The sequence below is a fragment of the Bubalus kerabau genome, chromosome 7 (genome assembly GCF_029407905.1).
Source record: "Bubalus kerabau isolate K-KA32 ecotype Philippines breed swamp buffalo chromosome 7, PCC_UOA_SB_1v2, whole genome shotgun sequence".
Lineage (NCBI taxonomy): Eukaryota > Metazoa > Chordata > Mammalia > Artiodactyla > Bovidae > Bubalus > Bubalus kerabau.
This window is the reverse complement of record NC_073630.1, coordinates 60,784,356-60,808,993: the sequence shown is the minus strand read 5'-3', so window position 1 is coordinate 60,808,993 and position 24,638 is coordinate 60,784,356. Positions and strand designations below refer to the sequence as shown.

The 24,638-nt window shown below is 38.0% G+C and overlaps 1 protein-coding gene across 4 annotated transcripts in view; it reads right to left on the bottom strand.

Moving 5' to 3' along the window:
• NWD2 (NACHT and WD repeat domain containing 2) overlaps nt 1-24,638 on the bottom strand; it is a 255,310-nt gene that overhangs the window by 200,805 nt on the left and 29,867 nt on the right. The window contains exon 1 of one of the 4 annotated variants that reach the window (XR_008717092.1): nt 22,304-22,345. The exons of the other annotated variants lie outside the window; for them this stretch is intronic. The gene's annotated coding sequence lies outside the window, so the exon portion shown is untranslated. Of the gene's footprint in view, nt 1-22,303; nt 22,346-24,638 lie in introns of those variants that run through there. 4 annotated transcript variants of the gene reach the window in all.

Here is a 24,638-nt window from a genome sequence, read left to right as displayed (position 1 = left end):
ACCTCAAAGGGGTTAACTGCTCAGTTATATCTGACTCTTTGCGACCCCATGGACTGTAGCCATGAAGCTCCTCTGTCCATGGAATTCTCCAGGCAAGAATACTGGAGTGTGTTGTCAGTCCCGTCTCTGGGAGATCTTCCCAGCCCAGGGATCGAATCCCAGTCTCCTGTATTACAGGTGGATTTCTTACCATCTGAGCCACCAGAGAAGCTCCAAAGACCTCAAAGGGCTCAGATAAAGACCAGAGCAGGATTTAAAATAGCCTGAGTTTGAAATGCATTATCCACTTCATTTGGAGATTCATAAACTGTGAAGAGAGGACTTACTGACAAAGTGGTCAAGCACAATCTCTCAGGAAAACCTACACAGACAACATGAGATGACTCCCAGAATACCAGACCTAAAAACTAAAACAATTTTTAAAACGTACATATATGTCTATGTACAAATCGAGTAGAGATATCAGTGGAAGCATATTAGAAGTGAGACAGATTTCACAGAATTAGCTCAGGCAAATTATTAAGAGTAATTTTTTGGTGGCTCAGATGTAAAGAATCCACCTGCAATGCAGGAGGCACAGATTCTACCTTTGGGTTGGGAAGATCCCCTGGAGGAGGGCGTGGCAACCCGTTTCAGTATTCTTGCCTGGAGAAACGCCATGGACAGAGAAGCCTGGTGGTTACAGCCCATGGGGTAGCAAAAATGACTTAGTGACTAAAACAACAACAACAGAGCAAAAATGGACAGAATTAAAAGGAAAAACAGAATATCAGTTGGAGATTTCAATAATTTCAATTGAGCAGAGCTGCAGCAATGATATAAAATGCCCATCAATCAACTCAATCTAACTGACATTTATAGAACACTTCCCTCAATGCAGAATACACACTCTCTTTAAGCTTATATGGACCATTCTTCATGACAGACCCATGCAATACCATAAAATCTTATATTAATATCAAAAACATGTTTAAAATCAATAATTTAAGTTTCACTATAAGAAAACAGGAAAGGTGTAAATTGATCCCAAATGAGTAGAGGGTAAGAGATTTGAGCAGAAGTAATGAAAAAGCAAGCAAGCAAAGGAAATTAACATGGCTGAAAGATGGCTATCTGGGAGATAAATAAGATTAATAAATACTACTAAGATGATTAATATCAGCAAAACTGACTAAGCAAAATAGGAAGAAAACTCAAATTATAAGTTTCAGGAAGAGAGGGGATACCAGTAGGCATCCTACAGATATCAATAATAACAGAATATTATGCACAATTTTATGCTAATAAATTCAACAATGAAATAAACAAATTCCTTGAAAATCTCAGTCTCACAGAGTTGATGCAAGATAAGACAGAAACTTTAAATTGTCCTCTATCTATTCAAGAAATTGAAGAATAAAGTGTTCCCTCAAAGAAAACATTGACTCACATGGGTTCAGTGGTATATTCTATCAACCATATAACCACAAAAGACTTACACAATCTTACACAAATGATTAAAAAAAACAGAAATAGCAGAAGTAATTCTCAGCTAACTTTATGAGGTCTGTACTACTAATATTCAAATCAAAAAGAAGAAAATAAAATTACAGCTTAATATCCTTCTCGAGTCCATAGTTAAGGTCCTTTAAATATTAGCAAATAAAATTCAGCAACATATAAAAAGTTAATACATCACAAGAGAGCTAGGCTTATCCCAGGAAGAAAAAACTGGTTTAACATTTTAAAATAAAGAATATAATTCACCACAATAACAGAATTAGCAGAAAACTCCCATGTTTATCAAATGATACAAAAAAGCCTTTAATTAAATTCAAAACATAGTCATAATAAAATTACTCACAAAATTAGGAACAGATTGGAACATTCTCAATCTGATAAAAGGCAACCTCAAAAAAACCTAAAGCTAACATAATACGTTACAGTGAAACACCAAACACTTTCTCCCTAAGATTTGGAACATTCACTTTATCCCCGAGATCAGGAACAAAGAAAATATACCTGCTCATCACTTTTGTTCAGCAACTTATTCTGGAGTACAATAAGCTTGTGCAATAAGGTAAGAAACTGAAATAAAATGTAATGACCTAAAAGGCAGAAACAGAACTTTTATTTCCAAAAGACATGGTTGTCTATCTAAAAAATGCTAAGGAATTTTTCGTTGTTGTTTAGTCTCTAAGTAGTGTCCAACGCTTTTGTGACCCCATGGACTGTAGCCCGCCAGGCTCCTCTATCAATGGGATTTCCCAGGCAAGAGCACTGTAGTGGGTTGCCATTTCCTACTCCAGGGGATCTGCCTAATCTAGGGGTAAAGCCATGCCTCCTACATTGGCAGGCAGATTCTTAACCGCCGAGCCGCCAGGAAATCCCACCACAAAGGAATTTATGAAACAAATATTCAAACAATTAGAAAACTGTATACCTGTGGCGGATTCATTTTGATATTTGGCAAATCTAATACAGTTATGTAAAGTTTAAAAATAAAATAAAATTAAAAAAAAAATAATTTCACTTAAAACTGTACAAAATTAAAAATACTTAGGAAATAATTTAACAAAGGAAGTGTAAGACCTCTTCACTGAAATCTACTATCAGTTCAGTTCAGTTGCTCCATTGTGTCCAACTCTTTGCGACCCCATGGACTGCAGCACACCAGGCTTCCCTGTCCATCTCTAACTCCCGGAACTTGCTCAAACTTGTCCATTGATTTGATGATGCCATCCAACCATCTCATCCTCTGTCATCCCTTCTCCTGCCTTCAATCTTTCCCAGAATCAGGGTATTTTCCATTGAGTCAGTTCTTTTCATCAGGTAGCCAAAGTACTGTAGCTTCAGCATCAGAAATCTACTATACACTGATGATATACTCATGTTCATGGGTTGAAGATTCATCATTGTCAGGATATCAATTATTTCCAAATTCATCTACAGATTCCATGGAATCCCAACCAAAATTCCAGCAGGCTGTTTTATAGAAATGGACTGATTTTAATATTTACATGGAAACTAGAAAGATCTGAAATAGCCAAAACAATCTTGAAAACAAAAAACATAGTTGGAGGACTTAAACTATCCAATTTCCAGGCTTACTATAAAGCTACACACTTATCAGGGCAGTGAGGTAGTGAAACGAGGACTGACAAAGTGACCAATGAAACAATCCCAAACCAGATCCACATATATGGTTAATTGATATTCAACAAGATTGTCAAAGCAAATCAATGTGAGGAAAAGAAAGTCTTTTGGCACAGAGTCAACTAGATAATGTGTAGGAAATGAATCCCAATCTCTGTTTCATATCATATATAAATATTCAAACTGCATCAGAGCCCTAAACCTAAAAGGTAAAATTGTATCATTTTGAGAAGACACATGAGAGAATTAATTGCTATCTTGAAATAGGAAAATATTTCTTTGGATACAAAAATCACTACACATAAAAAAATTGATAAAAGTAGATTTTACCAAAAGTGAAAACTTTTGCTCATCAAAAGACAGTTTAGGAAATAAAAGAGCATGTTAGATTGCAAAAAAAAATTGTAGTATGTATATTTGACAAAAATACTTGTATACTGAATATGTAATTCTATGAATCAATAATAAAAAGCAAACCCAACAAAAAGTCAGTTAAAAACTTGAAAAACACCTCATAAAAAAGATATATAAACATTCAATAAGCACATGAAAGATGCTCAATACAAATTTTACTCAGAAAGATGCAAATTAAAGCCTCAGTGAGGTACTACTTCACATGCATCAGGAGACTGACAATACCAAATTATATAAAGCATACGAATTGCTCATCTGTTGCTGATGGGAGTGTAAAATGGTACAACTGTTTTCAGAAACTGACAGTTTATGCGGTTAAGCACCCAGTCAGCCTTTGAGCCAGCAACTCTGCTTCTAGGTATTTAATCAATGAGAAAACATACACATAGAGACACCTTTAACTTTCTTAGCAGCTTAGTTTTTAAGAGCAAAAACCTGGACACAACCTGAATGCCTATCAAAAGGATAATGTACCATTTGTGGTACGCTCCTAAAAGAGAATAGGACTCAGCAATAAAAAAAAAATAATTACTGACACAAACCCAACAATGATGAATCTCTGAAACCTTACGCTGAGTGACAGGACCCAGGATCAAGTACCTACTGTATGATTCCATTGGAATGAAGTTCAAAAATAAAATTAATCCATGGTGATGGATATAAGAATGATGCTTATGTAAGGTGGAGTTTGACAGGTGGGAGAACATGGATAGTTTTGGGGGTGATGGAAGTGTTCTATAGCTTTGTTATGCTGTGGATGCACAAGTGAACCACTGTCAAAATTCAAACTGTATACTTAAAAAATCTGTGTGCTTCACTGTATATAAATTTTATTGCATAAAATGATGATTATTAAGACGACTATGGATAAACCTTCCATTTTTTCACTTTACTATTCTAGACATCAATTTTGCACAGCTCACATTCTCCCTAATTAAAAAGTACAATCAACCATCAAGAGCATGAAAAGAGACAAGCATCTGGCTGTCTTGAATCAAACCAAATTGTGATTGGCATCCCTACTGTCAATATGTGCAACTTTTATTCTAAAAGTCTTATTTGTGATTATGATACAATTATTTGCTCTTTTTCCTAGCCAAAGATGCAGGCTATTCAACTCCTATAAAACTATTGATATACTTACACATCCATGTAATACTAATAAAAATAAACCTCATAATGGCAAAGGAATTCTTAAGATTAGGCTTAAAAATCAGTGCTGTGGGAAATCTGAAATTCACTTTGACCTTACTTGGCTAAAAATGGACTTTTTCTGGATCAATTAATGGAATAAAAAAGCCTGATGACTTATTTCCATTTGTCAAATAAGCTTTAGCAATATTTAAATAATAACAGATGTTAATAGGTTATGGTAGGTGTTTGGGAAACTCCTGTCCTGGACACTCACCTTTTATGCCTGATTTAGTGCATAGGCCTTATGCTTGTCTACCTATCTCCAGTTTCCCTCACCTCTTCATCCCTCATGCAGACGGCTGCCAGAAAAATCTTCTTAAAAACTGACTTCTTCATGCCAATGGTCTGCTTTTACCCACTAAGTATTATTAAATAGCCTCTTAAAAGGTCTTAATAATTATAGAACATATCACTAATACTGAAGAGTGATCTTACTGTATAAAAGGACCATACTGTAATCTACATTTGTAATTGTTTTATCAACATTCAAGCTATGTATTGTAATACTGCACATTCATTCACTGGGTGCCTGTCAGGCAAGGTACTGTCCAAGGTGCTCAGAATAGATGCTGCTGCTGCTAAGTCACTTCAGCCGTGTCCGACTCTGTGCAACCCCATAGATGGCAGCCCACCAGGCCCTGCTGTCCCTGGGATTCTCCAGGCAAGAACACTGGAGTGGGTTGCCATTTCCTCCTCCAATGCATGAAAGTGAAAAGTGCAAGTGAAGTTGCTCAGTTGTGTCTGACTCTTAGCGACCCCCATGGACTGCAGCCTACCAGGCTCCTCCATCCATGGGATTTTCCAGGCAAGAGTACTGGAGTGGGGTGCCATTGCATTGTGAAGCAATTACATGGAATCTCCATGGTTATTAAACAACAACAACAACAGTACTTAATAATTCCTTAGATCAACCTTAAAACTGAAACACAAAGACTTCATTTGGGAAAACAGGTGAGGGCAGGGTGCAGAAAGAAATCAGCTGGCTAGAAGGATAATGCCAAATTGAAGGGTTGGCAAATCAGGTTCTTGAAGAGGAGACTTTATTCCACATGTGCTATGGGGTACTGTAGATGTTTCTGGGTTGATGAGGAGCACATGGGTAATTTCTGACTATAAAGCTATCTTCTTTGCACAGAGGGCTCCTGAAGGAAACGGACCTGGGATCTACACCCAGGAACTACACAACAGCTACTGGCCTTGACATCTGAAAAGTTAGGAAGTATCTAGCAAGCATAAAACATCTGTATTAGTTTCATATTGCATCAATAACAAGCTACCACAAATTTAGTGGCTTAACACAACACAAATTGACTGCTTTATAGTCCTAGAGATCAGAAATCTGAATTCACTCTCACTGGGCTGAAGTCTAGGCATTGGTCAGGCCTGCATTCTTTCTGGAGGGTCTAGGGGAGAATGCGGAACAGGTAAGGCAGAGGCAGATTAAGAATAGACCTCTTAACTCCTGGCTGAAGAATCAGTCTGAAGTCAGACATGCAGTGGTCCCATAAAGGGATCAATTGGTTTTTACAATTCTCATTGCATCCAATGTTCTATTTCTGTGCTTCTCTCCCTTATCAGACATGAGACATGAAGTCTTTGGGGACAGAGTCCACTTATCATTAATTGTTGCAACTGTTATGAGTTAATATTTTAGTTATGTTATAATAAAAATATTAATTCTTGGTACAAGTAAAGGACTCAAATCTGTGTTCTCAAAACATACACTAAGACCCTAGTGAGAGGTCAGAGGGAGAAGAAGAAATGACAGTGGAAACAGAATCAGAGAGAGAGAGATGTGGATGAAGACACATGGTTTTGAAGACACAGAAGGGGCCATGACCCAAGAAATATGAGCAGACTCTACAACGTGGGAAAAGCAAGGAAATAAGATTCTCCCCAGAAGAATACTGTCCTGTCAATGCTGTGACTTCAGCCCAGCAAAAGGGAATTCAGAATTCTGATCACTAGGACTGTAAGGCAGTCAATTTGTGTTGTATTAAACCATTAAATTTGTGGTAGCTTGTTACAGAAGCAATATGAAGCTAATAGAAACTAATGTACATGTTTTACGCTTGGTAGATGCTTCTTTTCAGATGTCAATGTCAGTGGCTATCTTGTAAGGTCCCAGATGTAGATCCCATATTCCAAATTTCCCTGAGACTTTATATAGAGAGACTACACAGAGCAGGGTCAGTTCAATCTTACTACTTTCTATACTTTACCACAAGCAACCATCTTAGAAGTATGGTTAATCACTGAACACAGGAGTTTAATTCATGTATAATAGTCTGCCCTTCATTTCTGCACATCCTCCACATCCACAGACTTAACCAACCACCAACTGTAGTACTGTACTATCTACTGTCCAAGGTGCTCAGAATAGATAAGTGAAGCAGTTACATGGAATCTCCATGGTTATTTAAAAAAAAACAACAACAGTACTTAGTAATGTCTGACTACAGACTGGTTCCTCAGCCAGGAGTTAAGAGGTCTACTCTTCTTAATCTGCCTCTGCCTTACCTGCTCCACATTCCCCCCTAGACCCACCAAAAAGAATGCAGGTATGACAATGCCTTGACTTCAGCCCAGTGAGAGTGAATTCAGATTTCTGATCTGAATTATTTCTTGATAAAGCAGTCAATTTGTGTTGTGTTAAGCCACTAAGATGGTAGGTGTTGCAAGAGGGTATCAGAAGGCAGACCCACTGGAAGCATACTCACAGAAAACTAGTCAATGTAATCACACTAGGACCACGGCCTTGTCTAACTCAATGAAATTAAGACATGCCTGTGGGGCAACCCAAGATGGGGTCATAGTGGAGAGATCTGACAGAATGTGGTCCGCTGGAGAAGGGAATGGCAAACCACTTCAGTATTCTTGCCTTGAGAACCCCATGAACAGTATGAAAAGGCAAAATGATAGGATACTGAAGAGGATCTCCCCAGGTCAGTAGGTGCCCAATATGCTACTGGATATCAGTAGAGAAATAACTCCAGAAAGAATGAAGGGATGGAGCCAAAGCAAAAAGAATACCCAGCTGTGGATGTGACTGGTGATAGAAGCAAAGTCCAATGTTGTAAAGAGCAATATTGCATAGGAACCTGGAATGTCAGGTCTATGAATCAAGGCAAATTGGAAGTGGTCAAACAAGAGATGGCAACAGTGAATGTCGACATTCTAGAAATCAGCGAACTGAAATGGACTGGAATCGGTGAATTTAACTCAGATGACCATTATATCTACTACTGTGGGCAGGAATCCCTCAGAAGAAATGGAGTAGCCATCACGGTCAACAAAAGAGTCCGAAATGCAGTACTTGGATGCAATCTCAAAAACGACAGAATGATCTCTGTTCGTTTCCAAGGCAAACCATTCAATATCACAGTAATCCAAGTCTATGCCCCAACCAGTAACGCTGAAGAAGCTGAAGTTGAACGGTTCTATGAAGACCTACAAGACCTTTTAGAACTAACACCCAAAAAAGAGGTTCTTTTCATTATAGGGGACTGGAATGCAAAAGTAGGAAGTCAAGAAACACCTGGAGTAACAGGCAAATGTGGCCTTGGAATATGGAATGAAGCAGGGCAAAGACTAATAGAGTTTTGCCAAGAAAATGCACTGGTCATAACAAACACCTTTTTCCAACAACACAAGAGAAGACTCTATACATGGACATCACAAGATGGTCAACACCGAAATCAGATTGATTATATTCTTTGCAGCCAAAGATGGAGAAGCTCTATACAGTCAGCAAAAACAAGACCAGGAGCTGACTGTGGCTCAGACCATGAACTCCTTATTGCCAAATTCAGACTTGAATTGAAGACAGTAGGGAAAACCTACTAGATCATTCAGTTCATTCATGTATGACCTAAATCAAATCCCTTATGATTATACAGTGGAAGTGAGAAATAGATTTAATGGCCTAGATCTGATAGAGTGCCTGATGAGCTATGGAATGAGGTTCATGACATTGTACAGGAGACAGGGATCAAGACCATCCTCATAGAAAAGAAAAGCAAAAAAGCAAAATGGCTGTCTGGGGAGGCCTTACAAATAGCTGTGAAAAGAAGAGAAGTGAAAAGCAAAAGAGCAAAGGAAAGATAAAAAACATCTGAATGCAGAGTTCCAAAGAATAGCAAGAAGAGATAAGAAAGCCTTCCTCAGCGATCAATGCAAAGAAATAGAGGAAAACAACAGAATGGGAAAGACTAGAGATCTCTTCAAGAAAATCAGAGATACCAAAGGAACGTATCATGCAAAGATGGGCTCGATAAAGGACAGATATGGTATGGACCTAACAGAAGCAGAAGATATTAAGAAGAGATGGCAAGAATACACAGAAGAACTGTACAAAAAAGGTCTTCACGACCCAGATAATCACGATGGTGTGATCACTCACCTAGAGCCAGACATCCTGGAATGTGAAGTCAAGTGGGCCTTAGAAAGCATCACTACGAACAAAGCTAGTGGAGGTGATAGAATTCCAGTTGAGCTATTCCAAATCCTGAAAGATGATGCTGTCAAAATGCTGCACTCAATATGCCAGCCAATTTGGAAAACTCAACAGTGGCCACAGGACTGGAAAAGGTCAGTTTTCATTCCAATCCCAAAGAAAGGCAATGCCAAAGAATGCTCAAACTACCGCACAATTGCACTCATCTCACACGCTAGTAAAGTAATGCTCAAAATTCTCCAAGCCAGGCTTCAGCAGTATGTGAACCGTGAACTTCCTGATGTTCAAGCTGGTTTTAGAAAAGGCAGAGGAACCAGAGATCAAACTGCCAACGTCTGTTGGATCATCGAAAAAGCAAGAGAGTTTCAGAAAAACATCTATTTCTGCTTTATTGACTATGCCAAAGCCTTTGACTGTGTGGATCACAATCAACTGTGGAAAATTCTGAAAGAGATGGGAATACCAGACCACCTGATCTGCCTCTTGAGAAATTTGTATGCAGGTCAGGAAGCAACAGTTAGAACTGGACATGGAACAACAGACTGGTTCCAAATAGGAAAAGGAGTTATCAAGGCTGTATATTGTCACCCTGCTTATTTAACTTCTATGCAGAGTACATCATGAGAAACGCTGGACTGACAGAAACACAAGCTGGAATCAAGATTGCCGGGAGAAATATCAATACCCTCAGATATGCAGATGACACCACCCTTATGGCAGAAAGTGAAGAGGAACTCTAAAGTCTCTTGATGAAAGTGAAAGTGGAGAGTGAAAATGTTGGTTTAAAGCTCAACATTCAGAAAACGAAGATCATGGCATCCGGTCCCATCACTTCATGGGAAATAGATGAGGAAACAGTGGAAACAGTGTCAGACTTTATTTTTCTAGGCTCCAAAATCACTGCAGATGGTGATTGCACCCATGAAATTAAAAGATGCTTACTCCTTGGAAGGAAAGTTATGACCAACCTAGACAGCATATTCAAAAGCAGAGACATTACTTTGCCAACAAAGGTCCGTCTAGTCAAGGCTCTGGTTTTTCCAGTGGTCATGTATGGATGTGAGAGTTGGACTGTGAAGAAGGCTGAGCGCCAAAGAATTGATGCTTTTGAACTGTGGTGTTGGAGAAGACTCTTGAGAGTCCCTTGGACTGCAAGGAGATCCAACCAGTCCATTCTGAAGGAGATCAGCCCTGGGATTTCTTTGGAAGGAGTGATGCTAAAGCTGAAACTCCAGTACTTTGGCCACCTTATGCGAAGAGTTGACTCATTGGAAAAGACTCTGATGTTGGGAGGGTTTGGGGGCAAGAGGAGAAGAGGACAACAGAGGATGAGATGGCTGGATGGCATCCCTGACCCGATGGACATGAGTCTGAGTGAACTCTGGGAGTTGGTGATGGACAAGGAGGCCTGGTGTGCTGTGATTCATGGGGTTGCAAAGAGTTGGACACGACTGAGCAACTGATCTGATCTGAAGCCACTAAATTTGTGGTAGCTTGTTATTGATGCAATATGAAACTAATACAGATACTTGCTAGATACTTTCTAACTACAGTATAGTAATACACTATATCTATTTGTCTAAACTGAAAAATATCCATATGTAAATAGACCTGTGCATTGTTTAAGGGACGACTGTATATCACTTTACATCAGGATTTTTAGGTCTTATCCCTCCCTTTTAAAAATTATTCAGTATTGTCACTACAGTCCTTCTTTTTCTTCTGCTCTCCTCCACTTGTTTGGAGGGGCAGAAAAAATTGCAATCAAGCCATGTAATGGTATGGACTTGGGATTGAGATAGAATGCTGTGATTTGATTTTATTATTGCTGAAATTTGTATTAATTTAAGTACTTCATGGCTAGCAGACCTATTCTGAGGTGCATTATACCTTATAGATTCTGCATTAAACATCTCCAGCATATTATGATAGTATGGTAGAAAAGTTACTTCAAAAAAAAGTTCTTATTTTTATCCTGCATATGTCATTTTGATTAGAAAATGGTATTAAGTGGCTAAAATATTTAGAAACATATACTGTATAATATAAATGTTATCAGTTTTACATTCTCTAGGACTGACCACATACTGAGCCACAAAAAGAGCCTTGATAAATTTAAGAAATTGAAGCACCAAGCATCTTTTCCAACCACAACGTTGTGAGACTAAAAATCAGTCATAAGGAAAAACTGTAGAAAAAAAAACACAAACAGGTGGAGGCTAAATAATATGCTATTAAACAACCAATGGATCACTGAAGAAATCAAAAAGGAAACAAAACAATACCTAGATTCAAATGAAAATGAAAGCACAATGATCCAAACCTATGAGATACAGCAAAAGTAGTCCTAAGAGGGATGTTTATAGCAACAGAATCTTACCTCAAGAAACAAGAGAAATCTCAAATAAACAACCACCTTACACCTAAAGCAATTAGAGAAAGAAGAAAAGCAAATCCTAAAGTTAGAAGGAAAGAAATCATAAAGATCAAAGTAGAAATATATGAAAGAGACAAAGAAAACAATAGCAAAGATCAATGAAACTAACAGTTGTTTCTTTGAAAAGATAAATAGAATTGATAAACCTTAGGCCAGACTCGTCAAGAAAAAAGGGAGAGGACTCAAATCAGTAAAATTAGAAATGAAAAAGAAGCTACAACCGGCACCACAGAAATACAGAGACTACTACAAGCAACTGTATGCCAATAAAATGGACAACCTGGAAGAAATGGGCAAATTATTAGAAAGGTACAATCTCCCAAGACTGAACCAGGAAGAAACAGAAAATATGACTATTACAAACACTGAAATTAAAACTGTGATTAAAAAACTCCCCAACAAAAGTCCAGGAGCTGATGGCTTCACAGGGAAATTCTATCAAGCATTTATTTTTTTTTTTTTTTTTTTTTTTTTTTTTTTTTAATTTTATTTTATTTTTAAACTTTACATAACTGTATTAGATTTGCCAAATATCAAAATGAATCCGCCACAGGTATACATGTGTTCCCCATCCTGAACCCTCCTCCCTCCTCCCTCCCCATTCCATCCCTCTGGGTCGTCCCAGTGCACCAGCCCCAAGCATCCAGTATCGTGCATCGAACCTGGACTGGCAACTCATTTCATACATGATATTTACATGTTTCAATGCCATTCTCCCAAATCTTCCCACCCTCTCCCTCTCCCACAGAGTCCATAAGACTGTTCTATACATCAGTGTCTCTTTTGCTGTCTCGTACACAGGGTTATTGTTACCATCTTTCTAAATTCCATATATATGCGTTAGTATACTGTATTGGTGTTTTTCTTTCTGGCTTACTTCACTCTGTATAATAGGCTCCAGTTTCATCCACCTCATTAGAACTGATTCAAATGTATTCTTTTTAATGGCTGAATAATACTCCATTGTGTATATGTACCACAGCTTTCTTATCCATTCATCTGCTGATGGACATCTAGGTTGCTTCCATGTCCTGGCTATTATAAACAGTGCTGCGATGAACATTGGGGTACTCGTGTCTCTTTCCCTTCTGGTTTTCTCAGTGTGTATGCCCAGCAGTGGGATTGCTGGATCATAAGGCATGTCTATTTCCAGTTTTTTAAGGAATCTCCACACTGTTCTCCATAGTGGCTGCACTAGTTTGCATTCCCACCAACAGTGTAAGAGGGTTCCCTTTTCTCCACACCCTCTCCAGCATTTATTACTTGTAGACTTTTGGATTGCAGCCATTCTGACTGGCGTGAAATGGTACCTCATAGTGGTTTTGATTTGCATTTCTCTGATAATGAGTGATGTTGAGCATCTTTTCATGTGTTTGTTAGCCATCTTTATGTCTTCTTTGGAGAAATGTCTATTTAGTTCTTTGGCCCATTTTTTGATTGGGTCATTTATTTTTCTGGAGTTGAGCTGTAGGAGTTGCTTGTATATTCTCGAGATTAGTTGTTTGTCAGTTGCTTCATTTGCTATTATCTTCTCCCATTCTGAAGGCTGTCTTTTCACCTTGCTAATAGTTTCCTTTGATGTGCAGAAGCTTTTAAGGTTAATTAGGTCCCATTTGTTTATTTTTGCTTTTATTTCCAATATTCTGGGAGGTGGGTCATAGAGGATCCTGCTGTGATGTATGTCAGAGAGTGTTTTGCCTATGTTCTCCTCTAGGAGTTTTATAGTTTCTGGTCTTACGTTTAGATCTTTAATCCATTTTGAGTTTATTTTTGTGTATGGTGTTAGAAAGTGTTCTAGTTTCATTCTTTTACAAGTGGTTGACCAGAGTTCCCAGCACCACTTGTTAAAGAGATTGTCTTTAATCCATTGTATATTCTTGCCTCCTTTGTCGAAGATAAGGTGTCCATATGTGCGTGGATTTATCTCTGGGCTTTCTATTTTGTTCCATTGATCTATATTTCTGTCTTTGTGCCAGTACCATACTGTCTTGATAACTGTGGCTTTGTAGTAGAGCCTGAAGTCAGGTAGGTTGATTCCTCCAGTTCCATTCTTCTTTCTCAAGAGCGCTTTGGCTATTCGAGGTTTTTTGTTTTTCCATACAAATTGTGAAATTATTTGTTCTAGCTCTGTGAAGAATGCTGTTGGTAGCTTGATAGGGATTGCATTGAATCTATAGATTGCTTTGGGTAGTATACTCATTTTCACTACATTGATTCTTCCAATCCATGAACATGGTATATTTCTCCATCTGTTAGTGTCCTCTTTGATTTCTTTCACCAGTGTTTTATAGTTTTCTATATATAGGTCTTTAGATTCTTTAGGTAGATATATTCCTAAGTATTTTATTCTTTCCGTTGCAATGGTGAATGGAATTGTTTCCTTAATTTCTCTTTCTGTTTTCTCATTATTAGTGTATAGGAATGCAAGGGATTTCTGTGTGTTGATTTTATATCCTGCAACTTTACTATAGTCATTGATTAGTTCTAGTAATTTTCTGGTGGAGTCTTTAGGGTTTTCTATGTAGAGGATCATGTCATCTGCAAACAGTGAGAGCTTTACTTCTTCTTTTCCAATTTGGATTCCTTTTATTTCTTTTTCTGCTCTGATTGCTGTGGCCAAAACTTCCAAAACTATGTTGAATAGTAATGGTGAAAGTGGGCACCCTTGTCTTGTTCCTGACTTTAGAGGAAATGCTTTCAATTTTTCACCATTGAGGATAATGTTTGCTGTGGGTTTGTCATATATAGCTTTGATTATGTTGAGGTAGGTTCCTTCTATTCCTGCTTTCTGGAGAGTTTTGATCATAAATGGATGTTGAATTTTGTCAAAGGCTTTCTCTGCATCTATTGAGATAATCATATGGTTTTTATTTTTCAATTTGTTAATGTGGTGTATTACATTGATTGATTTGCGGATATTGAAGAATCCTTGCATCCCTGGGATAAAGCCCACTTGGTCATGGTGTATGATCTTTTTAATGTGTTGTTGGATTCTGATTGCTAGAATTTTGTTAAGGATTTTTGCATCTATGTTCATCAGTGATATTGGCCTGTAGTTTTCTTTTTTTGTGGGATCTTTGTCAGGTTTTGGTATTAGGGTGATGGTGGCCTCATAGAATGAGTTTGGAAGTTTACCATCCTCTGCAATTTTCTGGAAGAGTTTGAGCAGGATAGGTGTTAGCTCTTCTCTAAATTTTTGGTAGAATTCAGCTGTGAAGCCGTCTGGACCTGGGCTTTTGTTTGCTGGAAGATTTTTGATTACAGTTTCAATTTCCGTGCTTGTGATGGGTCTGTTAAGATTTTCTATTTCTTCCTGATCGAGTTTTGGAAAGTTGTACTTTTCTAAGAATTTGTCCATTTCTTCCACGTTGTCCATTTTATTGGCATATAATTGTTGATAGTAGTCTCTTATGATCCTTTGTATTTCTGTGTTGTCTGTTGTGATCTCTCCATTTTCATTTCTAATTTTATTGATTTGATTTTTCTCCCTTTGTTTCTTGATGAGTCTGGCTAATGGTTTGTCAATTTTATTTATCCTTTCAAAGAACCAGCTTTTGGTTTTGTTGATTTTTGCTATGGTCTCTTTTGTTTCTTTTGCATTTATTTCTGCTCTAATTTTTAAGATTTCTTTCCTTCTACTAACCCTGGGGTTCTTCATTTCTTCCTTTTCTAGTTGCTTTAGGTGTAGAGTTAGGTTATTTATTTGACTTTTTTCTTGTTTCTTGAGGTGTGCCTGTATTGCTATGAACTTTCCCCTTAGGACTGCTTTTACCGTGTCCCACAGGTTTTGGGTTGTTGTGTTTTCATTTTCATTCGTTTCTATGCAAATTTTGATTTCTTTTTTGATTTCTTCTGTGATTTGTTGGTTATTCAGCAGCGTGTTGTTCAGCCTCCATATGTTGGATTTTTTAATAGTTTTTCTCCTGTAATTGAGATCTAATCTTACTGCATTGTGGTCAGAAAAGATGCTTGGAATGATTTCTATTTTTTTGAATTTACCAAGGCTAGCTTTATGGCCCAGGATGTGATCTATCCTGGAGAAGGTTCCATGTGCACTTGAGAAGAAGGTGAAATTCATTGTTTTGGGATGAAATGTCCTATAGATATCAATTAGGTCTAACTGGTCTATTGTATCGTTTAAAGTTTGTGTTTCCTTGTTAATTTTCTGTTTAGTTGATCTATCCATAGGTGTGAGTGGGGTATTAAAGTCTCCCACTATTATTGTGTTATTGTTAATTTCTTCTTTCATACTTGTTAGCATTTGTCTTACATACTGCGGTGCTCCCGTGTTGGGTGCATATATATTTATAATTGTTATATCTTCTTCTTGGATTGATCCTTTGATCATTATGTAGTGACCATCTTTGTCTCTTTTCACAGTCTTTGTTTTAAAGTCTATTTTATCTGATATGAGTATTGCTACTCCTGCTTTCTTTTGGTCCCTATTCGCATGGAAAATCTTTTTCCAGCCCTTCACTTTCAGTCTGTATGTGTCCCCTGTTTTGAGGTGGGTCTCTTGTAGACAACATATGCAGGGGTCTTGTTTTTGTATCCATTCAGCCAGTCTTTGTCTTTTGGTTGGGGCATTCAACCCATTTACGTTTAAGGTAATTACTGATAAGTATGACCCCGTTGCCATTTACTTTATTGTTTTGGGTTCGAATTTATACACAATTTTTGTGTTTCCTGTCTAGAGAATATCCTTTAGTATTTGTTGGAGAGCTGGTTTGGTGGTGCAGAATTCTCTCAGCTTTTGCTTGTCTGAAAAGCTTTTGATTTCTCCTTCATACTTGAATGAGATCCTTGCTGGGTACAATAATCTGGGCTGTAGATTATTTTCTTTCATCATTTTAAGTATGTCTTGCCATTCCCTCCTGGCTTGAAGAGTTTCTATTGAAAGATCAGCTGTTATCCTTATGGGAATTCCCTTGTGTGTTATTTGTTGTTTTTCCCTTGCTGCTTTTAATATTTGTTCTTTGTGTTTGATCTTTGTTAATTTGATTACTATGTGTCTTGGGGTGTTTCGCCTTGGGTTTATCCTATTTGGGACTCTCTGGGTTTCTTGGACTTGGGTGATTATTTCCTTCCCCATTTTAGGGAAGTTTTCAACTATTATCTCCTCAAGTATTTTCTCATGGTCTTTCTTTTTGTCTTCTTCTTCTGGGACCCCTATGATTCGAATGTTGTAGCGTTTAATATTGTCCTGGAGGTCTCTGAGATTGTCCTCATTTCTTTTAATTCGTTTTTCTTTTATCCTCTCTGATTCATTTATTTCTACCATTCTATCTTCTAATTCACTAATCCTATCTTCTGCCTCTGTTATTCTACTATTTGTTGCCTCCAGAGTGTTTTTAATTTCACTTATTGCATTATTCATTATATATTGACTCTTTTTTATTTCTTCTAAGTCCTTGTTAAACCTTTCTTGCATCTTCTCAATCCTTGCCTCCAGGCTATTTATCTGTGATTCCATTTTAATTTCAAGATTTTGGATCAATTTCACTATCATTATTCGGAATTCTTTATCAGGTAGATTCCCTATCTCTTCTTCTTTGGTTTGGTTTGGTGGGCATTTATCCTGTTCCTTTATCTGCTGGCTATTCCTCTGTCTCTTCATCTTGTTTAAATTGCTGAGTTTGGGGTGTCCTTTCTGTATTCTGGCAGTTTGTGGAGTTCTCTTTATTGTGGCGTTTCCTCGCTGTGTGTGGGTTTGTACAGGTGGCTTGTCAAGGTTTCCTGGTTAGGGAAGCTTGTGTCGATGTTCTGGTGGATGGAGCTGTATTTCTTCTCTCTGGAGTGTAATGAAATGTCCAGTAACGAGTTATGAGATGTCTATGGTTTTGGGGTGACTTTGGGCAGCCTGTATCTTGAAGCTCAGGGCTGTGTTCCTTTGTTGCTGGAGAATTTGCTTGTTATGTCTTTCCCTGGAACTTGTTGGCCCTTGTGTGGTGCTTGGTTTCAGTGTCGGTATGGAGGCGTTTGATGAGCTCCTGTCAATTAATGTTCCTTGGAGTCAGGAGTTCCCTGGAGTCAGGGATTGGACTTAAGCCTCCTACTTCCAGTTATCGGTCTTAATTTTACAGTAGTTTCAAAACTTCTCCTTCTATACAGCACCACTGATAAAACATCTACGTTAAAGATGAAAAGTTTCTCTACTGTTAGGGTCACTCAGAGAGGTTCACAGCGTTACATGGAGAAGAGAAGAGGGAGGAGGGAGTTAGAGGTGACCCAAATGAGATGAGGTGGAATCAATAGTGGAGAGAGTGGGCTAGCCAGTAGTCACTTCCTTATGTGCACTCCACAACTGGACCACTCAGAGATGTTCACGGAGTTATACAGGGAAGAGAAGAAGGAGGCAGGAGACAGAGGTGGCCAGAAGGATAAAAGGGGGAAATGAAAAGGCGGGAGACAGATCCAGCCAGTAATCAGTTCCTTAAGTGTTCTCCACCGTCTGGAACACACAGAAATTCAGAGTTGGGTAGAGTAGAGAGGGGTTAGGGAGGAGATACAGGTGACCTGGTGGAGAAAATGGAGAGTCCAAAGGGAGAGAGAGCAGTCAAGCCAGTAATCTCGTACACTAGTGAAAAATGGGTCCTGAAGATTGGGTTCTTAAAGTTACAAAATTGGTAACAAATACATAAAAACAAAAATTAGAAATTAGAGTAGAGTTTGGAATTTCAAAAATGCGATGTTAATGAAAAGGAGAAGGAAAAGAAAGAGAGAAAAAACGAACAAAGAAAAACAAACAAGGTCGTGAAAGTAATAAAGAAACTACAGGTACAAAATTGATAACTAATACCAAACAGCAAAAATTAAAAATCCAGAGTAGAGTTTGGAATTTCAAAAATACAACGTTAAAAAAAAAAAAAAAAAAGAAGAAGAAGAAAAATAAAGAGAGAAAACAAACAAACCAACAAAAACAATGTCGCAAAAATTATAAAGAAAATACAGGTACAAAATTGATATCAAATACCAAAAAGCATAAATTAAAAATCTTGAGTAGAGTTTGGAATTGCAGATATACGATGTTATATAAAAGAAGAAGAGAAAGAAACAGAGGAAAAAAAAAAAAAGTCACAGCAATTATGAAAAAACTATAGGTACAAAATTGATAACATATATCAAATGGCTAAAATTAAAAATCTAGAGTAGAGTTTGGAATTTCAAAAATGCAATGTTAAAGAAAAGAAGAAAAAGAAAAAAAAAAAAAAAAAACCACGGTCAAAAAATTATAAAATATATATATGAAGTTTGCTGAAGAAGAAAAAAAAAAAAAAATAGGGTCTTTTTTTTTTTTTTGCAAAGTAATAGTTATAAAAGTGAAAATTAAAGGACAATAGAGGACTTAAAAAAATTTTTTTTTAATTAAAAAAAAAAAGAAAGAAAGAAAGATTGATCGTAAAAATAGTAAAAATATATCTAGGTCTTTCTCTGGTTTTGTTGTGAGTATTGTGGGTTCAGTTCATTTTTGGCAGTTCCTTAGTCCGACTTATATTTCTCAAGATCTATAGGCCCCTTCCTATGTAATCCGTAGTAACCACAGGGTTTTAATCTATGGCCTGTAGCTTCCAAGGCGTTTCCCTCTGTTAGAGCTTCTTCTGTTTGCTGGTCTCTTCAGTGTCTGGTTCCCGCCCTGACACAAAGGGGACGGTGGAGGACCCTATTTTTTTTTTTTTTTTTTTTTTAAATTTAGGCTCACTTGTTCAGCCGCGCTGTGGGGAGGGAGGGAGGGATGCTGCAAACAGATAACACTGGCGTGCGCTCGAAGTGCCTCGGCCACACTGGGTCTGGCCCCGCTCACGGCGCGTGTAACCTCCCTGCCCACACTGCTTGGGCTCTAGGTTGTTCCGCCGGGAACAATCAGAGGCCGGCCCTGGACTGAGCTCCCAGGTCCAAGCCGCTCAGGTTCAGGCACTCGGGTAGTCCTCAGAGGCGCAGACTCGGTTGGGCCTGCGTTTTGTGTTCTTCCCAGGTCGAGCAGCTCAGGCGATGAGGTGCTTGGCGGGCGCCAATGCTGCGACTTATCGCCTCCCCGCCACTCGGTTATCTCCTTTCGAAGAGTTGGGCTGCTTTTCTGGGTGCCTGATGTCCTCTGCCGGCATTCGGAAGTTGTTTTGTGGAATTTACTCGATGTTTAAATGCTCTTTTGATGAATTTGTGGGGGAGAAAGTGTTCTCCCCGTCCTACTCCTCCGCCATCTTGGCTCCTCCTCTATCAAGCATTTAAAGAAGAGATAATACCTGTCCTTATCCTCAAACTCTTCCAAAAAACTTCAGAGGACAGAATACTCATAAGCTCATTTTACAAGGCCACCATCACCCTGATATCAAAACCATACAAAGATAGCACAAAAAATAAAATTATAGACCAATATCACTAATGAACATAGACACAAAAATCCACAGTAAAATACCAGCAATCCAAATCCAACAATACATTAAAAGGATCACACACTTTGATCAAGTCGGATTTATCCCAAGAATGCAAGGATTTTTCAAATCAATCAGTATGTTACACATCAACAAATTGAAGAATAAAATCCATATGATCATCTCAATAGATGCAGACTAAGTTTTTGACAAAATTTAGCATCCATTTATGATAAAAACTCCCCAGAAAGTGGGCACAGAAGAAACATACCTCAACATAATAAAGACCATATGACAAACCCACAGCTAATATCATACTCATCAGAGAAAAGCTGAAAGCATTTTCTCTAAGATCAGGAATAAGACAAAGATGTCCACTCTTTACACTTTTATTCAACATAATTTTGGAAGTCCTAGCCATGGCAATCAGGGAAGAAAAAGAAAAGGAAACTAAACTGGAAAAAGTTAAACCATCACTGTTTGCAGATAACATGATACTATACATAAAAAATCCTAAAAAGGCTACCAGAGGATTAAAATTTAAACAGAAAAAATCCTAATCAGGCTACCAGAGCTCAATGAATTTGGTAAACTTACAGGATACAAAATTAATACACAGAAATCTATTGCATTTCTACACACTAACAACAAAAGACCAGAAAGAGAAATTCAAGATATAATCCCATTTATCACTGTATCAAAAAAAAAAATACCTAGGAATAATCCTAAGGAGGCAAAATACGTGTCCTCTGAAAACTATAAGTTGCTGATGAAAGATATCAAAGATGACACAAAGAGATGGAAAGACCATGTTCTTGGATTCAAAAAATCAATATCATCAAAATGACTATACTATTCAAGGCAATCTACAGATTTAATACAGTCTGTATCAAATTATCAAGGACATTTTTCACAGAATTAGAACAAAATAATCTTAAAATTTGTATGGAGACACAAAAGACCCCAATAGCCAAAGCAATCTTGAGAAAGAAAAGAGAGCGGGAAGAAATCAGGTTCCTGACTTCAGACTACACTACAAGGCTACAGTCAACAAAACAGCATGGTGCTGTCACAAAAACAGATCAATGGGACAGGATAGAAAGCCCAGAAATAAATCCAGGCACATAATCAATTAATCTACAACACAGGAGGCAAGGCTATACAATGGGGGAAAGACAGTTTCTTCAATACACAGTGCTGGGAAAACTGGACAGCTATATATAAAATAATGAAATTAAAACCATACCTAAGAATAAGCTCAGAATGGATTAAAGACCTAAATGTGAGACCTGATATTATAAAGTCTTGGAGGAAAACATAGGTACAACACTCTGACATTAAAAATAGCAATATCTTATTAAATCTGTCTCCAAGAGTAATGGCAATAAAAACAAAAACAGACAAATGGGACCTAGTTAAATTCAAAGCTTTTGCACAGCAAAGAAAACCATAACAACAGAATGAAAAGACCACCCATGGATTAGGAGAAAATACCTGCAAATGATGTGAATGACAAGAGGTTAGTCTTCAAAATTTATAAATAGCTCAAGCAACAGAGTATCATCAAAACAAACAATGCAATAAAAAAATATGACCTAAATAGACATTTCTCCAAAGATGACATACAGATGGTCAAGAGGCACATGAAAAGATTATTAGAGAAATGCAAATCAAAACTATAAGGTATCACGCCTGGCTATCATCAAAAAAAATCCACAAACAGTAAATGCTGGAGATGGTGTGGAGAGAAGGGACCTCTCCTACATTGCTGGTAGAAATGTAAACTGGTACTGCCACTATGGATAGAAGTTGGAGGCTACTTAAGAAGCTAAAAATAGAGCTACCATATGATCATACAATCCCACTCCTGGGCATATATCCAGAGAAAAACATGGTTTGAAAGGATATGTGCACCCAATGTTCAATGCAGACAGGGAAGCAAACTAATGTCCATCAACAGAGAAATGGATAAAGAAGTGGTACATATATACAATGCAATATTACTCAGCAATCAAAAAGAATGAAATAATTCCATTTGTAGCAACATGGATGAACCCAGAGATTGTCATACTGAGTGAAGTAAGTCAGACAAAGAAAGATAAATATTGTATGATATCATTTATATGTGCAATCTAAAAATAAATGATACAAATGAATTTATTTAAAATAGGAATAGACTCACAGACTTAAGAGAATGTATTCATGGTTACTGGGGGGAGGAGAGGGGATAGTTCAGGGAGTTTGGGATTGAGATGTACACCCTACTATATTCAAAATAGATAACCAACAAGGACCTACTGTTTGCCACAGGGAATTCTGCTCAATATCATGTAACAACCTAAACGGGGAAAGAATTTGAAAAAATATATATATGTTTAACAATCATTTTGCTGTATACCTGAAACTATCAGAACATTGTTAATCAATCATGCTCCAATGTAATATAAAAAGTTTAAATATAATATGACCAGTCTTTTACAGAACTTAAGTGGGATGTTACATATGTATACAGAATATAATGGCATTAATGAGAAAGAGCTATATCCTGTATTTACTTCTGATTTTACTTCTTACAGAATAAAACCTCATTTTTGCATCTTTTGAACCTTTGAAAATGTCTTGTTACAGGATAAGGGCATTCCCTTTCATTTTATTTTGTGGAGCACTGAATGCTAAAGCTGAAACTCCAGTACTTTGGCCACTTCATGCAAAGAGTTGACTCACTGGAAAAGACTCTGATGCTGGGAGGGACTGGGGGCAGGAGGAGAAGCAGGCGACAGAGGATGAGATGGCTGGATGGCATCACCGACTCAATGGACGTGAGTTTGAGTGAACTCCTGGAGTTGGTGATGGACAGGGAGGTCTGGTGTGCTGCAATTCATGGGGTCGCAAAGAGTCAGACACGACTGAGCGACTGAACTGAACTGAACTGACTGATAACCTTAGCAGTTTTTAAATATGGACACATTCAGATAAAAATATATTCAACTTCCTTGGGCAAAAATCTCCAGAACATGAAGTTTACTGGTTGTACAGCCAAATGACCTATTTAGGAAAAAGGTCAGCAAGTTGTAAAAAAACAAAATGATAGGATGAGGAGGAGAGAGAAATATCATTTTACCGAAGGGGAAGAAACTACCCAAATCACATCCAGAAGAAAGCAAGATCTGAAATGCTATTGACAGATGAGCTTTATGCCAGCTATTTAACTTGCAACAAGCCACTCAAATTCTCCATGTCTTCCTATCACACAGGAAGGGACTGGTTAAAAATAATCACCTATTACATCTGAATTTGGTAGATGTGAATTTTAAGCTGACAGTTACCTCTTAAAATTGGGAGTGGACAGACAGATTGAGGGCTTCCCAGGTGGCTCTAGTGGTAAAGAACCTGCCTGTCAAAGCAGGAGACACAGAGACCTGGGTTGATCCTGGGTTGGGAAGATCCCCTGGAAGTGGGCATGGCAACCCATTCCAATATTATTGCCCAGAGAATCCCCATGGACAGAGGAGCCTGTTGGGCTATGGTCTGCTGCTGCTGCTGCTGCTGCTAAGTTGCTTCAGTTCTGTCTGACTCTGTGTGACCCCATAGATGGCAGCCCACCAGGCTCCCCCATCCCTGGGATTCTCTAGGCAAGAACACTGGAGTGGGTTGCCATTTCCTTCTCCAAGAGGTCGCAAAGAGTTGGATATGACTGAGCACGCATGCAGACAGACTGAAGGAGTTGGGTCCAAAATTCTCTTTCACTTTGGAATGGCTTGGTTAGTTTAATCTGAAATAAATGGAATGGTTATTAACTGTACTCTGCAATCTCCATCTTAATAACCATCAGGTACAACCCCAGCACTCTCTTTAATTGCTGTTTTGTTTCAGGGATGCTCAGAAAGTATTACTCATTTCACTGTTTACACTCAGCAAATGGTTAGGAATAAAAACAATCATCATTTGATTCCAATGACCACACAAAATCCTACTGTTAAAATCACTTCTTCTACCTCCTGCTCCTTTAAAAAAAAAAAAAAAAAAACCATTTAGGGCCACTTCCAGTGTATCAGTCTCTTGCTCTCAAGTAATTTCTCTGACTCTGGTAAAAGTTATAGGGGATTTCAATGTTTTGTTTTCACATAGCTTGTTTGATTTTCTTGGCTAATTTTTCCCCTGCATGTTCTCCTCCCCATCTCCTTGCATCTTTCTGCTCCTCCTCCTTCCTTTTGTTTCTTCTAATCTTCCTCTACCATCCCCAGTCTTTTATAATTCTGTCTCCATTTTGAATCATCAGAACAACTAGTATTAATGTGTCCATTATGCCAGACACAAAGTTAGGTGCTTTTCATATTGGTTGTTGTTCAGTCAATAAGTCATATTCTACTCTTTGCGACCCCATGGACTGTAACATGCCAGGCTCCTCTGTCCTCCAGTAGCTTCTCGAGTTTGCTCAAATTCATGTCCATGGAGTCAGTGATGCTATCTAACCATCCTATCCTCTGCTGCCCCTTTCTCTTTTCATATACTATCTCATTAATTCTCAATATGAGTCAAGTACTATCAGTTCAGTTCAGTTCGGTAGCTCAGTTGTGTCTGACTCTTCGCGACCCCATGAATCGCAGCACGCCAGGCCTCCCTGTCCATCACC